The 15,259-nt window shown below is 43.9% G+C and overlaps 1 long non-coding RNA gene across 1 annotated transcript; it reads right to left on the reverse strand.

Annotated features, from left to right (window-relative positions):
• Nucleotides 1-1,325: 1,325 nt before the first annotated feature.
• Nucleotides 1,326-10,523, reverse strand: LOC139041433 (uncharacterized). The gene is made up of 3 exons (XR_011496591.1): nucleotides 10,479-10,523; nucleotides 10,223-10,338; nucleotides 1,326-1,453 (listed from the first exon to the last, which is right to left on the reverse strand). It is a non-coding gene; the product is annotated as an uncharacterized lncRNA (long non-coding RNA).
• Between the last annotated feature and the right edge of the window lie 4,736 nt (nucleotides 10,524-15,259).

Here is a 15,259-nt window from a genome sequence, read left to right on the forward strand (position 1 = left end):
ATGTGCAGGTACAGTATTTACAGTGAAGGATTAAGAAACGTTAACTCACTTGGCAAACTGAAAACAGATTCTATTTGATCAAGAAAAGACTCTATTTTCTTTTTTTTTTTTAAAGATTTTATTTTTTCCTTTTTCTCCCCAAAGCCCCCCGGTACATAGTTGTATATTCTTCGTTGTGGGTCCTTCTAGTTGTGGCATGTGGGACGCTGCCTCAGCATGGTTTGATGAGCAGTGCCATGTCCGCCCCCAGGATTCGAACCAACGAAACACTGGGCCGCCTGCAGCGGAGCGCGCGAACTTAACCACTCGACCATGGGGCCAGCCCCGACTCTATTTTCTTTTAATAAGTCCTGACCATTTCTTTCTCTTTTCCTAATACCTAGACTTGTGTTTTTTTATTGGTCTGACTTTCATCTGGTAAGAAGGAAAGAGGAGTGCAGTCAAGAAAATATGATTATAACAATGAACAATCAGTTGTCTTTCTTCTGCCCTGACCTCTGGCTGCTCCAGTGAACTCCTGGGTTATTGCCCACAAAGTAGAAATATCAGGTCTTTTTCTTTCTTTCTTTTTTGGTGAGGAAGATTGGCCCTGAGCTAACATCTGTTGCCAATCTTCCTCTTTTTGCTTAAGAAGGATTGGCCCTGAGCTAACATCTGTGCCAGTCTTCCTCCATTTTGTATGTGGGATGCCACTGCAGTATGGTGCCATGTGTGGTACATAGGTCTGCACTTGGCACAGGGACCCACAAACCCCAGGCCACCATAGAAGCTGAGCACACGAACCTAACCACCACACCACTGGGCCAGCCCCATATCAGGGTCTTTTTGCATTAACGGTTACACTGGCCTAACCCCTTTGGGGCCATAGCACCCTGGGCTGTGTCTGGCACATAGGAAGCACTCTGTAGTCATAAGGTATTATCCCCCCACTCTGTCAATTGCCATAAACTAGTTCAGTGACATTTTCTTATAGGAAAGTTCAATGGAAACCTTATCTAATATGAATTCTCCAAGGTTTATGCCACCTCTAAAAGTAATTTCTGGTTTTGATTTTATAAGATGCATAGCTCTGCAGCCTGTAAAGCCAATTTTCCAATTTTTAGAAATAGCTTTTTAAATAGCTCCTGAAAACATAAGCACAGGTTTGTTTGTTTTTTCCCCTATGAGAGATCATGCAAGTGCACTGATCATTGATCTCCTTTGCTCTTGTTAGGCAAGACTGATGTGTGTATTATCATTCTCTGTGAAAGAGCATTTGTAGACTAAACACCACTTATAATCTTTGTAATAACTTTTATTTAATAAAAGATGCTACAGGATCCATTATAATGAGCATAGTGCTTAGGTCCACAGTGGCAAGCCATGAGCCAGGAGCTGACTTCTTGTGTCCTGTGCCACCCTCTCTTCCTCGATGTCTGGACCATCCTGCCAGCTGACCTGCCCCACCCTGCACCTGCCAGGGAAAAGGCAGTGAAGACTATGAGCAGTGGGTGGGGCCAAGCATGACAACGGTCTCCCTTGCCGGCTAGGTGGCCCTTTTAGAGGGCTTGAATTAGTCTGGAATCCTGAGAAAATCAGCCCTCTAACACTTAAGTCTTAACTCTTAACCCTTAAATTGGGATAATTTACCATAGTAACAAATAAGAATAGTAACAGCCACCATATATTTGTTGTTGGTGGGTTTTTGGGATTTTGTTTTTTGAGGAAGATTAGCACTGAGCTAACATCTGCTGCCAATCCTCCTCTTTTTGCTGAGGAAGACCGGCCCTGAGTTAACATATGTGCCCATCTTCCTCTACTTTATATGTGGGACACCTACCACAGCATGGCTTGCCAAGCGGTGCCATGTCTGCACCCAGGATCCAAACTGGCGAATCCTGGGCCACCGAAGCTGAACATGCAAACTTAACCACTGCACCACTGGGCTGGCCCACTTTGGTGGGTTTTTTTTTTTACCTTATTGTATTAGGCCACATTAACATGAACCAAAGTAGCACATATATTTGAAAATAAGCAGTACACGTGTAAGCAAGTTGGTAAATATACGTCATCTTCAAAAGTATGTTCACATTGCAAATTACAAGAAGCCTAGATGAAACTAGAGTGTGTGTACATATAAGAAGATTTCATCCTCAAACTCAGTGTTGTGGTGATGGTCCATGTCAGGGTCAGGGTGTGGTTGAAGGAAGGTCAGGATCAGGGTCACTGTGAGGCTCCAATCAGGATGAGGATCAACTTCAGGATGATAGTGAAGGTCAGGTTTAGGGTGAGGGTAAGGTTCAGGTCAGGGTCATGATGAAGGTCGGGGTCATGATAGGGTGAGGTTGAGGGTCAGAGTCAATGTGATGGTGAAAATGAGATTCAGGGTCAGGGTGAAGATCAACATCAGGGTTAGGATCTGGGTCAGTAAAGGCTTTAGTGTCAGGATGAAAGTGGAGGAGGGTCAGGTACAGGTTCAGGGTCAGCATCAGAATGAGGGTGAAGGTCAGGGTGAGAAGGAGTGTACCTTTCAGGGTCAATGTTGGTGCAATGGTCAGGGACAGGGTCAGGTTCAGGATCAAAGTAACTGTCAGGATCATGGTGAGAGTCAGGATCACAGTGAGGATCAAGTAAGAGTCAGGTGTGGATAATGTTCAAGGTTGGTTTCAGAGTTGGGATGAAGGTTAGGATCAGAGTCAAAGTGAGAGTGAGGGTCAGCTTTGGGATAAGGGTCACTGTTCAGGGTAGGGATGAGGGTCAGAGTCAGGGTGAGAATCAAGGTCAGGTTTAGTGTCAGTGTGAAGTAAGGGTTAATACATGATTTAGTTCATTCTCAGGGTCATGGTAAGGATCAGGGAAAAGGTAGGGTAAGAGTCAGGTTCAGGATGAGGGTAATGTCAGGGTGAGAGTAAGTGTCAGGGTTAAAGTCAGGGTGTTGGTCAGGTTCAGAGTGATGGTCAGAGGCAGGGTCAAGGTCAGTGTCAAGTACAGGGTATGGTAGAAGGGGTACGGGAGTCAGAGACAGTGTCAGAGTGACATCAGGGTCAGAGTCAGGTTTGAGGGTAAGGATTATGAGAAGAATGAGGACAAATAAAAAGATCAGGTGAGGGGCATGTTCAGGGTCCAATTCAGGGCCATGGTCAAGGTGAAAGTCAGAGTCATGGTAAGAGTGAGGGCTACATTGAGGGTCAGTGTCAAGTCAGCTCCAGGGTCAGGATCAAGATCAGGATAATGATCAAGTTCAAAGTAAGATCACAGTAAGAAGGTCAGGATCAAAATGAGTGTAAGGGTCAGGGGGAAGGGAGAATCAAGGTAAGGGTCAGTGTCAAAGTGTGCCATTGTGAAAGTAAGGGTAAGTGTTAATATTAGGTTCAGGACCAAGGTCAGGTTCATAGTAAGGATGAGCATTAAGGATAGGTTAAATGTCAGTGTGAGCATCAGAGTCCAAATCAGGATGTGGGTCAGAGTCAAGTGAAGTATCAGGAACACAGTGAAGGTGAGGGTCTGGATCAGAATGAGGCTGAGGGTGCACATGAGGGTCAGCATCAGGGTCATCGTGAGGAATAGGGTCAGGATGAGGGTTACCATTAGTGTCAGGTGAGTTTTGGGGTCAAGTGCAGGATCAGGGTGAGCGTGAGGGTAAAATTCTAGCTCAGGGTTAAGGTCATGGTAATGTTGAGAGTCACTGTGAAAGTCAGGTACACATCAGGGTCAAAGTCAAATTTGGGGTGAAGTTCAGTGTCAGGGTCAGTATGAGGGTGGATGTCAGGGGACATAGTGAGGAATAGGGTAGGGTCTGGATAAGCATGAGGGCAAGTGTCAGGTTTCAGTCATGGTGAAGTTTAAAGTAAGGTTCAGACTCAAAGTCAGGGTCAACTTCAGTGTGAGGGTGAAATTCAAGGTGAGGGTCAAAGTAAGGGTCAGGGTATATGTGGGTATGTCAGATCAACATCAGGGGCAGGAGCAAGATGAACTTCAAAGTCAGAGTCAGGAAGGATCTGGGTCAGGATCGAGTGAGTATCAGGTGACCAGCAATGTCAGATAAGCCTCAGAGTCAGGATCAGCTTAAGAATAAGGGTGAGAGTTGGAATCAGCGTTGAGATGACTGTCAGGGTCAGAGTCAAGCTCACATGAGGACGTGGTTCAAACTATGGTGAGGATCAGAGTCAAGTGCAGGGTGAAGATGTTCTGGGTGAGAGAAAGAAAGTCAGGGTCAGAGTGAGGGTAGACACCAGGTTCATGGTGATAGATTAGGTGAGTATGAGGCTGAAGGTCAGGGTCAATGCTAGATGCATAGTCATTTTGAGATGAGGGGTGGTTCTGGGTTAGTGCACATGTGTGAGTAAAGATCAAAGTTGTAGACATGGTGAGAGTAAGGGTGAGGGTGAAGTTCAGGAGAAGGACAGAGTCCAATTCAGCATGAGTGGTCAGAGTGAGGGTCAAGGTCAGGTGATGGCCATGGATAGGGTCAGAGTCAGAAAGAAATAATGGTCAGAGTAAGGGTGAGTGTACATCTCAGGGAAAGGGTCAGGTTGAGTATCAAGGTAAGAGTCAAGGTCATGCCGAAGGTCAGGGTGAAGGTTGGGTTCTGGTAAGGTTCAGGGTCAAGTTCAGGATGTGGATCAGTGTCAGGGTAGTATACAGGGCAAATCAGGGTAGGGTAGGGTGAGCGTCGGGTAGAGGCCAGGTTCAGGGTGAGGGTCAGAATCAGAGTCAGGGCAAAGGTTTGGTTCAGGGTGAGAGTCAGGGTGATTGTAAGGTTTGAGGCAAGGGTCAAGGTCATACTCACATGAGGGGCAGGGAAACTATAAACTTCAGGGTAAGGTTCAGGGTGAGAGTCAGATCAGGTTAAGGGAAGGGTGAAGATCCTGGTGTGGGCCAGGGGAGTTTATGGTTTCAGAATTAGGTGAAGGCTCAGGGTCAGGGTGAGGGTCAGTGTGGGGTAGGTTTCAGGGACAGGTCAAAGTGAGAGAAGTATAAAGGTTAAGGAGAACAACTTCAGAGTCGAGTTCAGTTTGTTAATGTGGGTCGGGGATTAGATCAGGGTCAGTGTTAGGGTCAGGTCGAAGGTCAATTTCAGTATAGCTTCTGATGGGTGGAGAGGTCAGAGATGCTGTCAGGGTGACATCAGAGTCCATTTGAGAGGCAGGTTCTTTAAGATGGTGAGCGTGAGGGTCAGGGACAGGGAAGGGTCAGTTTCAAAATCTGATTCAGGATCAGGATCAGGATGATAGTCAGGGTCAGTATGAGGATAGTGTCAGGGGAAGGGGAAGATCATCGTCAGGGTCAGGGTAAGGTTCAGTCTCAGGTTCAAGGTCAGAGTCTGCACGAAGGTCTGCATGAATACCAGGGTCATGGTGAAGGTCACAATCAGGACCATTGGATCAGTGCAGGGTAGTATCCAGGGTAAATCAGGGCAGGGTAGGGTGAGTGTCAGGTACAGGACAGGTTCAGGGTGAGGGTCAGAATCAGGGTCAGGGTAAAAGTCTGGTTCAGGGTGAGGTTAGGGGTCAGGGGCAGAGTTAGGGAGATAATGAGGTTTAGGGTCAATTTCATGGCGAGGGTGAAGGTCAGAGTGAGGACAGGTCCAGAATAAGGACTATAGTGGGCATAAGGTTGAGTGTCAAGGTTAGTGTTAGGGTGAAGGATAGGTCAAGTCAAGTTCCAGGTCTACTTCATTAACCTGAAAGCGAGAGTGAGAATCACAGTCAGGATAAGTGTGAGCAGCAGAGACAGAGTCACAGTGTCAGGATCAGGGTCAGGGTAAGGTTAATATTCAGGTTCTGTATTGTGTGAGTATGAGGATCAGAGTCTAACTTAGGCTTAGTGTCAGGGTCAGTTGAGGGTCAGAGTCAGGTTTACAGTCAATGTGAATGTAAATGTCAGCTATGTTTAGGATCAGGGTCAGGGTCATGGTGAGAGTCAGTGGGCATGAGGGTCATCATAGAGTGAAGGTAAGGGACAGAGAGAGGGTGAGGTGTAGGGTAATAGTCAGCTCAGAAAAAGTGTGCGAGTGAGGATCAGATTCGGCATGAATGTCAGAGTCTAGGTGAGGGTCAAGGTGTCAAGTGAAGGCCATGGTCAGGTCAAGGGCCACGTTAAGTGTCAGAGTTGGGGTTAAGACGAGGATTAGGGCAGAGTCAGGGTAAGGGTCATGTCAGGATTAGTATCAGGATAAGGGTCAGATCACGGTGAAAGTGAGAGTAAGGGTGACTCTAAGGTTCAAGGTCAAGGTCAGGGTGAGAGTCAATGTGAACTGCGTATCTTGATGAGAATGAGAGTCACAATTAGGGTCAGAGTCATGTTCACAGACATGGTGAGGTTCAAATTCAAATTCAGGTTGAGTGTCAGGTTCAGCTTGAGGATCACCCTGGCTCTGATCATGCCCAGAACCCGACCTTGATTATCACCCTATCCTGAAAACATCCTGACCTTAACGCTGATCCTGAAGCTGACCCTGACCCAGATACTACACTCACATTGACCCTGATCCTGAACTTGACTCTGGACTTTACTGGACCCTAATCTTCACTCTGACTTTCACTATGACACTGACTCTGTCCTTGACTCTCAACCTGACCCTGACTATCAAGCTGACACCTTCCCTGAATATACACTCACCCTTATCCTGAGGCTGACAATCACTCTGTCTCTGACTTTAACCTTGTCCGTGACCATCACCTGACCTTGACCCTAGGCTGACTCCGGCATCACCTTTACCCTAAATCTGACCCTCTTCTTCTCCCTGAAGTTAATTCTCAAACTGACCATTTCTATAACCTTAACCATTGCCCTCACACATACACTGACTCAGAATCTCCTCCTCATCTCACAATAACCCATCCTGCACTTGACCCTGACCCTGATCTGCAGTCTCACACTGACCTTATCTTGGACTATGAACCTGACATTGACACTCAACCTGACTCTGGGCCCTCTTACCCTCTGCCTAGCCCAGACACTCAACTTCACCCTGCATCTGACTCTGAGCCTCATCCAAGTCTGAAACCTACCCTCACACTGACCTTGACTCTGTTGGTCACTTTGACAATGATCCCAACCCTCACCCTTATCCTTAACCTGAACCTGATCTCAACCCTAAACCTGATCCTCCCCTGATATTGATTCTAACCCTCAATCTGATGTTGATCTGACCCTAAACCTGACCCTGAGACTTATCCTGACCCTTATCCTTAAACTCACAATGACCCTGACTCTCATAACACTCATCTTGGTGCTGACCATTATATTAAATAATATATAAACCTGACCCTGAACTTCACCGTGAGCTAACCCTGATATCCTCACCCTCACCCTGACCTTGTCCTTCACTATATCCCTGATACCTACCCTCACACGGACCTGACACTGACCTTTACCCTGAATCTGACTCTGACACTCATTGTGCACCTGACACCTCACACTGACCCCTCACCATTACCATGACCTGATCCTAACCTAGAACTTTACCATTACATTCATCCTGACCTTGCACTTGATGTTAAAACTCACCTGACCTTCACCCTTATCTGGACTCTGTGCCTTACCATTACCCTGACACTGACAGTCAACCACACTGTCAACTTTACTCTGACCCTCACAATGTCCCTGATCCTACATTTGACCCTGACTCTCACTCTCAGCTCGACCTTTTACTTGTCCTAGTCCTTGTCCCTGACCTTCACCCTGATATTGACTCTCACTTTTGCCTTATTGCTAACCCTGAAGCTGAATCTGAGCCTCACTCTGATACTCACATCCTTACTTTCACTTTGTATGTGTGTATGTGTGTGTGAGGAAGACTGGCCCTGAGCTAACATCTGTTGCCAACCTTCGTCTATTTCATGTGGGATGCTGCCACAGTGTGGCTTGACAAGTGGTGCTACGGCAGCACCCGGGATCTGAACCTGCAAACCCCTGGCTGCTGAAGCAGAGTGCACGGACTTAACCACTACGCCACCAGGCCAGCTCCCCCTTTACTTTCACATTTTGACACTGACCCTTACCTTGACTCTCCCCTCACACTTTGGTGTGTGTGTATGTGTGTGTTTGTGTGTGTGTTTGAGAAATATTGGCCCTGAGATAACATTTGTTGCCAATCTTCCTCTTTTTGCTTGAAGAAGATTGTCCTAGAGCTAACATCTGTGCCAATCTTCCTCCACTTTGTATGTGGGATGCCACCACAGCATTGCTTGATGAGTGATGTGTAGATCCACACCCGGGATCTGAACCCACAAACCCTGGGCCACAGAAGCAGAGCATGCGAACTCAACTACTACACCACTGGGCTGTCTCCTGTCACAGTTATTGTGACTCTGACTCTTTCCCTGACTGTGATCTGTACTTTGACCCTCACCTGAACCTGATCATCACCCTGATCTTGACCCTGATCCTGAGCTGACTTGATACTGACCCTCAGCGTGACCCTTACCCTTATCATAATCTGACCTTCACCTTGACCATGACCCTCACCTTCACCCTTTCCATGACCCTTATCCTCAGTCTGGCTCTAACCCTAAGACTGTCTCTGACCTCCCCACCCCTACTTGTACCTTACTTGACACTTAATCTGACCAGTTCCCAGATCTTGACCTGATGCTGACCCTGACCCTTATACAACCCTCACCCTGGACTTGACTGACCCTCACTCTACCCTGACCCTGATCATACCTTGACTCTTATCTCACACTGATGCCAAACCTGACCCTGACCCTCAACCCGACTCTGACCAACACCCTGACTATCCCCTAAACAATGACCCCACATTCTCACCTTGTCCTGGATTTTAACATTCACCCTGTTTCTGAAACTGACAGCAAGCCTCATCCATATTGGACCCTTACTTGGCCCTCACTCTGGTCTTGACTCTCACAATGACCCTAAGAGTGACTTTGATTCTCAACCTGACGCTGACTGTCACTCTGACGCTGATCGTAACAGTATACTCACCCTCACTCTGATTCTGACCTCTACCCTCACTCTCACACTAATCCTGACACTGTACCTGACTGTCCCTTGACCCTCACTCTGACAATAAACCCCTCACTGACTGTGACACTTATTTTGACCGTGACACACACTTTGACCCTGATCCTGACTCTGACACTGATCCTGACCTTTACAGTGACCCTGAAGCTCACCTTCACCGTGACGTTAACCGTGACCCTGACCCTCAGCCTGTCCACAACCCTCTCCCCGATATAAAGCTTGGCCCTGACCCTGACCTGAACCCTACCCTCATCCTGAACCTGACACCTACCTATCACCATTGAAATATCTGATCAATACCCTGACCCTAACCAGAGCCCAACACTGAGCTTAATACTGACCCTGACCCCTATCACAAGCCTGGCCCTGATGTGAGCCTTGCCATCACCAAGTTGAGTTTGAACATGCAATCTTGTACACTTACACTCTAGTATCATCTAGACTCCCTGTAACTCACGATGAGAATGTACTTTGAGAATGTATAATTCTGAACTTGCTTACACTTGTATGATGTATTTTCAGATATGCTGCTTTGATTTGTGTTAATATGGTCTACTTCAAAGTAAGAATGTGCAGTTGAGAAGCACGTGTCGTTCTCATTGATTTGCCTCGGATAAAGTATGGGTTCCACTCAGTTAAGTCTAACAGCCATTCAGAATTTTCTTTAGAGACAAATACCTAATTTTGAGCTTGATTTATTCTTTACTTCTTGTCTGTACACACACATACAACTTTCAACTGTATTTGCTTTGCCTCCCAATAAGAAGTTACTGTTGAGAACAATGTGTGAATATAAGCTCATTTTCATATATACGGCACAGATTACCCTCATCTCGTTCTAACTCACAGGAAGAAAGAGCAATTGAGATGAAGTAGTTTCTGAGTTTCATTTTTGGTTTTTTCCTCACGCAAATCTTGCATGTCTCAGTTTAGGCAAACAAGAAGGAGTTTTGAAAACAACTGATAAGGTACAAACTGGCTCAGCCTTAGACATTCCTTTCATAAGAAAGTCCTTATTGCACCTTAAACTGAGATAAACAGAAGGACAGCAAAACACATCTAGTTCAAAGGCACATTCTTACTTAAAGAAAGATATAAAACACTGTCTACAAACCACAATTTTAATTGACCCCTTATTTCTTAAGATATCAGTGAATTAAAATATGAAACTGCATTGGGATGATAATACATATATGTTTTTATATGCTGCCTCAAAGTTTTTAACTAACATGAGATAATACTCATAAAAAATTACCTGGATTGGGGCCGGCCTGGTGGCGCAGCGGTTAAGTGCTCACGTTCTGCTTTGGCGGCCTGAAGTTCGCCGGTTCGGATTCTGGGTGCAGGCATGGCACCACTTGGCAAGCCATGCTGTGGTAGGCGTCCCACATATAAAGTAGAGGAAGATGGGCACGGATGTTAGCTCAGAGCCAGTCTTCCTCAGCAAAAAAAGAGGAGGATTGGCAGCAGTTAGCTCAGGGCTAACCTTCCTAAAAAAAAAAAAAAATTACCTGGATGGTTTTTTAACTTTCCATCCTCTAGGTGTCACTTATGTCTACAGAAAAAGAAAGAAAAGAATGATTACTTTGATTAAAGATAATTAATGTAGACAGTTGACTATACTGGATACAAGAATTACAGAGAGAGCTTCTACTTGATTTTATATTTATTTTAAAAAGTTGTACTTCACTCACATAATAAATTTAATATGATACATATTGTTTTATTTAATACACGATTAAATTATATTTTAGATTACAGTTAAAAACAAAATTATAACCTAATTACATGTTTGTGCATCCACATTCCAATCATAAAATTGGCCCCACTTTCTAACACCCAATCTAGAGCAAACCCTTACTTCCTTAGACCGTCCCCAAATCACCCAACAAACCAGCAAATTCTATAATAAGTACTTTCTCTCACCCTCTTACTGAGACACTCTATGGCTCCCAGTGGTGTGCATTCTCCCTCATTGCAACCAGTAATAAGCCCAATCTACTCAATCACAGGTATGTTCCCGGGAGTCTTTGACTCAATGGCATTGTCCAGTCAAATACACACATGGGCACAGGACCTGTGGAGTCAGCTTGGCCAAGGTTAGAATATTTTGGTTTTGCCTTATCAAAATTTTACAATAATAGGAGAAAAATGCTTATTTTTTTAAAAAAGCTAGATTAAACTTTCTGCCCTCTGGGTGTCTTTTACGTCTAGAGAAAAAAAGAAAGTGTTGATTACTTTAAAGATACTAATTAATACAAATGTTGGTTATACTAGGTACAAGGATTGCAGAGATATACAGGACTATGCATAGGATAAGTGTATTTTAAAGCAATAGTCAGAAACTTTAGATTATCATCTATTTACATATCTGTATATCTACGCATGCCTAAATGCATACAAATAAATGTATGTCAATAGATTCTTCACTACAATTTGTTACAAGGAATTTGCCAAAGGAGTAAATTAGAATTTAGGTCTCTCATGCAAAATTAGCGAGTTATTTTATGCCCAGATAAACAGAGGTTCCTTTTGTTACCAAATTACTGTTAATTCTCAATGCTTTTTGCATACCCTTCAACCATTCTTTTGAGATTCCCTCGGATAGCTCTGACCTAATTTTATTTGTTCGTATTTTAAAATGCCGTCACAGATTTTAACTCACCCCTAAAGTATGGACATCACCAGCAGGTGGCGAGGCTGAGCGCGTGAGCTCAGGGCTCCGCACCAACGCCTCTTCAGACGCTCGCCCGGCGCAGGCCACTTTCTTGAAGAAACAGGTGGCCGGAATAGGATTTTTATCTGAGCCCCGACCCTGCCTCTGTGTCGTTGTTCCTTTTGAGAAAACGGGCATGCAATAGATTTCCCCGGTAACCCCCATCCTCGCCGCGCGGCCGCAGCAGGCGCTCCTGAGGCTGCCCAGGGCTCCCCTGCCCTGGGCTCCCTTGCATTAGCCCCCCTCGAACCACAATTTGGCCGTCTACATACCTGGGATAGTCGGAGCATGCTTAATAGTCGGACAGAGGGCTTTTCTCCAAAGGTCAGCACTTGACATGGTCAAGGGGATCGCCCCAGGCGTTTCCCAGCATCAGTGAGTCCTGACCCCCCAGGTTCTGGATACAGTGTGCAAGGAGCAGGGGCTCCTCTCTGCAAACTTTGCCAAGGTGGCAGAACTGCGTGCCCGAGAGCATGTGTTGCGCCCTAGTGGGAGGGTGACTTATGGCCAAAAGAATTAAATTGCAAAAGGATGCTGGGTACAGTAAAACTTGCAATCTGTCACTGGGTCCCTGGCAAAGGAGGTGGGTTGGGAAGAGCAGAGAGATCTTGCAGCTCTCTCCCTGCCCCCAAGGGGGAAGTGGACCAGAAGCAGGGTCCAACCACTTGTCCCTTTAAGAAAGTTTTGCCCTTGCAGAACAAGGAGAAAATGTGTGGGTCCCAGAAAATGTTGAACTTACAGATTTGAAAGATAATGGTGGTTTAGGCGATGGGAGTTCAAGAATTTCTGAAAGCTTTGTTACTTTTAGTTTTAAAATTTCATTGATTCTATTGTTCTTGAGGACTTGTAGATGATAAGGACAGTGAAGTTTCTGTGTAAAAGTACTTAATCGCAGTACTATTAAAATGAGTGTTTCTGTCATTAGAGAGGTAAGTGGGAGTTCCCCAGGTGGAAAAACAACCAAGCCAACCCCAGTCCCTTTCCCTAGGTGTGAGCGTAGCTCTCCAGCAAGGAAAAACTTCATGCACCCTGAGAATAAGTACACAATGAACAGAACATATTTCTAATTGATTGCAAAAAGTATTTGTATGAAGTCCATTTGGAGATGCTTAAAGGGCCCTCTCGGCCTTGGTTCCTGTCCGTGACTCACCTTGACCATTTTCATCAAGATTGTGTGGTTGGCAGATAAGACTTGCTTTGGAGACATCCGTGGCATCTGCATCTAAAATTACTCCACCCGTGTTGGTTTTGTATTGTTGCTGATTTATCTTTGCTTTATGGGTAATATCATGAAGAATTTAGTTAAACGCCATTTTCAAGTGTTTTGGTGTAATCAGTCAGCCATCCTGAGATGTAATGACCACCTAAGTTGGATTAGGGACTTGTCTCTGACAGTTAATCACAGCCTCTTTGAATTTCTCCCAGACTTTTCTTGCCTGGGTGATTGTAAGAGTATTTACCTAGGTTAACACTGTTTGTTTAGCGTAGTGGTCAGCCAAAGCCTTACTGTGCAATTCTAGGTCTTCACCTTTGACCTTTTATGTTTATTATAGCTATTTTCTTAGATAATAGCAAAGTATCTAAAAATTCTTCAATGTATCATCCAGGTTGTATAGGTTGTTTCAAGGTTAGAAACACCTTTGTTTCTATATGATTCCAAGTTTGTGGACTGCTCCAAAAGCACATTTACCATCAGTTTAAATATTTGCACTTTTATTTTTTGTGAGCTGGCAAGCCAGAGGTGAGGACAATTATGCTTGTCATCTGAACTGATTTAATTTCTGGATGCTGTCTATGTCTAAAGGTGAATTTAACTCTGTGATAGCATTTTTAACTTTGAACACATAAAATTAGATCAAGGCTATCCAAGGGAATTGCTAAGAAAATAGTTGAAGAGTATGCAAAAAGCCTGAGCATTAATAGTTAACCAATAGTTAATAATTGGTGACAAAAAGGAACTTCTATTGATCTGGGCCAAAATAACAAGTCATTTTACACACAAGGCCCAAATTCTAATTTTACTCTTTTGGTATATTACTTAAGTAACAAATTGTAGTAAAGGATATATGCCTTTTTTGTATGCATCAAGGCATACACAGATATAAAACATATAAATAGGTAATAATTTTAAGTTTTAAACCATAACTTTAAAATAAATTGTCAGTATGCTAAATAAAACGATGTATCATCTTAAATTTATGATGTTTGAATGAACTTCACGGTTTTTTTTAAAAAGATTGGAACCTGAGCTAACAACTGTTGCCAATCTTTTTTTTTTTTCCTGTTTTCTCCGCAAATCCCCCTGGTACATAGTTGTATATTTTAGTTGTGGGTCCTTCTGGTTGTGGCATGTGGGATGCCGCCTCAGTGTGGCTTGACGAGCAGTGTCATGTCCGCCCCCAGGATCTGAACCAGCAAAACCCCAGGCCACCCAAGTGGAGTACACAAACCCAACCACGTGGCCACGGGGCCAACTCTTGAACTGCACAACTTTTAAAAATAAACAGAAAATCACATCTTATACATATACCTATATCTCTTCGCAAATTTGTTCCTAGTACAATGAACTATCTATGCCAAATAATTTCTTTAATTAATCATTTTTTTCTTTTTTCTCTAGACATAAGAGACATCTAGAGGAGAGAAGGTTAAAAACAACCCAGGTAATTTTTTATGAGTGTTTATCTCATTAATTAAAAGCTTTGATAAGGCAAATACAAACATACATCTATTACTATCCAAAGGTATTTGCATATTTTGTTAATCCACAGACAGTATAAAAACAAAGGGTGTATTATGTTTAGTAAACAGTGTATTTTTATCTATGTTTTTCTTTTTAATAAGAATGTGCCTTTGAAATGTGTTTTGCTCTCCTTATATTTATCTTGCTTTACTTTGAGAAGCAGTAAGGAGTTATTTTTGAGAGGGCTGTCTGACACTGAGCTTGTTTATACTAATAAACATTCTTATCACTCCTACTGCTTAGACTCTTCCTCATTTGCTGTGCCTCGCAGTAAGGCTGTGCCTTTGAGATGAATGACACGCATTCATCCTATGCTTGTGTCCATCTCAGTTTACTTGAAGAAGCACTAAGGAGTGTCTTTTGAGAGAAATGTCTGAGACTGACTTTCTTTGCACTAATACAGATTTTTCTCCATTCTACTTCTGTTTGCCTACACGGAGAGGTATGTAAGATTTATATGACCAAAAAAACCCTCAAAAACTCACATTCATCTCCACTGCATTTTCTTCCTATGAGTTAGAACAAGAGGAATCTGAGCCAGATATGTGAAAATGAATTCAGATTTGCACATTGTTTTCCACAGTAACTTCTCATTGTAAGTTAAAGCAAATCTCGTTGAAAATCATATTTGTGTGAACAGAGTAGCAGTAAAGAAGAAATCAGGCATTGGTTTCTAAAGAAAATTATTATTGACTGCTAGCATTAACCCATGATTTGTCTGAGGCAAATCAACGAGAACCACACATTCTTCTCAACTGCACTTTCTTCTTTGAGGTAAACCATATTAACACAAATCGAAGCAGCATACTTGAAAACACTCAACACTAGTTTGG

The sequence above is a fragment of the Equus asinus genome, chromosome 21 (genome assembly GCF_041296235.1).
Source record: "Equus asinus isolate D_3611 breed Donkey chromosome 21, EquAss-T2T_v2, whole genome shotgun sequence".
Classification (NCBI taxonomy): domain Eukaryota; kingdom Metazoa; phylum Chordata; class Mammalia; order Perissodactyla; family Equidae; genus Equus; species Equus asinus.